A 3,387-nucleotide genomic window follows, 5' to 3' on the forward strand; every position below is an offset into this window, starting at 1 on the left:
TTGAAATAATATCTCTGAAATAAGAAATCAAAGCTTCTTTGCATCATGGTTATTTCAACAATACAAAAGTAACTATGTAAGCTACTTTTAAATGACAACCTTGTTTAGAATGAAATTTCGTATTATCTTGACGCTACCACATGTTGTTTGTGATATAACATTCAAATAGCGAGTCTTTATTCACTATAATTCATTCATAGCCTCCAATAGATATGGTAATTTTATAAAGATGCTATGACCTTTTGTATAAAGAAACTCGAACGTGTATACCCAGCAGGATTTTATTATCATTCAGTATAAGGCATACGATGAAAACTTCAAAGACATACCCTGAAGTCAAATATTCCAATATCAACCCTCTTTAAACACTATGTTTTGTGAATCACTGAAGAAATATTAAAAATCAGATTTAAATGTATAGAACAAAAAAGGTCCATTGACAAAACATGTCTTTTTAAACCTTTTATTATCTTTAATAATGTGCATCAACCATAACTATATACTGAGTACCATTTAATGATTCCAAGTATGTTTCAACATTTTTTTGTGATTTAAAAAGTATTACTACTACTTCCTTCATTGCAATTACAATCTTGCGGGATTGTCGCTAACAACGCAAAATATCAGATTATTTATAAATTGTGATGTTATAAAATGTGTAACTATTATGTACAATCAACATCACGTTATTTTAAAGTATACTATAATACAATTGCACCGTAACAAATATAATTCAATTCAATTTCTCCGTTAAGGTTTTGTATAAGTCTATTGTTCCGACGGTTAACAGAGTTTGTCCTCGGGTATCTCCTGGTTTGGCGGGAAATAGCTACGTTATATAAAGCGGTGCAATTTCTATTGGAAGAGGGATTGTCTTCCTTTGGACTTAATTGACGATATTTATACTAGTTTGAATTAGATTTAACATCGAAACACCTTTATTAAAAATAAACAAAATATTGTTGGAATATTACATTGTTTCTGGATTTATTCGTTGAATAACAATAGGTCTGTGTTTGTTAATATTGGAACAAATTACAATTAAAAGAATGTTTAAAATGTGTTTGTGTATCTCAAACTTCAGTGTGTTAAGTTAGGGGTCTACTAAAATGAAATGAACCTCGCCACAGACCGCTCGTAAAATGCATACAATCTTACACTAAAATATTCACAGCCGGTGCCCTTAAAAGTATAATCGTTCACTAGCAAATATGCTTATGCAAAATATGCTTTAAAAGTTTAATTCATGTCCAAAGCATTTGTATATTTTTCATATATCCTTTTCTATTTAATTAATCTAGTATTCCCTATTTCTCCAGGCTCTATTGTTTACCCTACAACACAATGCAATAATCTCGCTCGACATCGTTAAAAAGATTGACTTAGCATTAAGTAAAAATAAATCTTCACCAACGTTGTAAAATAAATAAGGTTTAAATTAAAGCAGCTATACAAATGTTATCTCTTATTATTAGGTGGTATGTTTGCAATGCTTTTGTTAAAAAGGACTCAATTTGAGGTTTTATTACATTATATTAATTAGAAGCATGGCCTTTTGATAAGGTATGAACGATGGATTTATGGATTATAAAACTCCCAACGCAGAGTGATCAATTTAATACTGATCATTCTTTGCATAAGGCTATTATTTGCTTCACCCGATAAATGTTTGGCCTATTCATTGCATGGCTGCAATTGTTTATGTAAAGCACCACCTAAGTAGGTATATAATATACTTGATCTTGAAAGAATACACCCTTAAGTATTCATACAAAGATTGTTTTAAACCAAAATTATTTTGGCACATGCCACATCTCATTATAAAATTCAGATATTTAAAGATTCTCAAACGGTCTGCTTTATTTAATAATTTGCTAAATGGGACAATGAACGTAGTGCAATTGCAGCATGCTTTATTAGTGCCGTCTGGAAATTGTCGTCTGAACATATCAACATTTGTGTTCCAACAAATGTGGCATTTTTATAACAGTTTGGCATGTCCCTTTTATGGCTTTGATATACATTCCCAAACATTGCTTATATTTTTGAAATGAGCATCAGCGACTGAATTACAGATAATCATTGGATTATCATTAAAGAGATTATATTATTTGTATTTTAGAAAGTATTCCATATCATTTTCCTTTCGTTTAACTGAACCATAATGAACTTTATTTTGCCTGAAAAGACATGTAATGTATAACTCATTTTCAAATTCATTTTTGCAAAATATTCATTAGATTTCTAGAGCAATACGCGATCAACATCACTTATATTCACAAATCCTGTCAACTTGATGACATACATTCTAAAATGGAATGATTATTGTGACCTAATGTGTTTCGTTTTAGCATTTGTTATTGTGTCAACATAACTCCACTGAATATAGTTTACAACTACAGTATATTAGCAAATACCAAACTATTAAAATACCACTTAGTTATAATAGTTCATGTTATCACATTCTAAAGGAATATATATGTTGGAACTATAAGTGTACTTCCAATGTATTTCCAAACGGAAATGAAATGGAATATTATCGTAGGCAAATTTCCATTGATTAGTTAATACAAATCTACAAAAAGTTACCATGGCATTATAGTCTTGTCGATTTGTTGATGTCGACTTCAGGAGTTATTACGAAGGTGTTGTTAACAAAAGTTGATTGTTCACTTGTCAAGCAAATCGACAAAATTAAATCAACGCAATTAGCATATACTATATAAGTTCGAAAAATTCAGTTATGGTGGGAAAAAAATCCGCAAATCTTCGTAATCATTTGTATGTTTATTTCTTGCAATTCATATTTTCAAATACATAAAAATCATGGTTTGTTGAAATCTTATTCATTTAAAATGTAATAAAAATGTATTACCTGTGAAAGATATATACTTAGTCCGTCCTAATCTGAAATACCAATGATAGATGCAATTAGTATTTGTATGAATAATTAAACTGGCTATTTATTGCGTGCAGACACTCTTATAATGAACCAATAATTTGTATTGATTGCAAACGGTATCATTAGATCTATGATTAGCGATGAGCCTTTTGTTAATATATTTACCACAATGTCTTTAATCTAAGGTTAATGAATACTAACCAAACGCAAAACCATCCAATATACTGTAATCCGAGTATTTATTTAAGGAATGAATTGCAGGCTTGATGTCATTATCGGGGTATGAACGCAATTGGGCTGGTCTAAGTGTGTGGAGTCCGAAGGACTCCACGCGTACTTTGACCAGCACAATTGCGTTCATATTCCCGATAATGACATCAACCCCGCAATTCATTCCTTATATTTACACCAATAGTTCATTATTTTATTCAAGAAACGTTAAAAAAATATTCATTTCATTTCGGATTACATTTCAGTAATCCTTT

This window comes from Mya arenaria, chromosome 16, assembly GCF_026914265.1.
Source record: "Mya arenaria isolate MELC-2E11 chromosome 16, ASM2691426v1".
NCBI classification, from domain to species: domain Eukaryota; kingdom Metazoa; phylum Mollusca; class Bivalvia; order Myida; family Myidae; genus Mya; species Mya arenaria.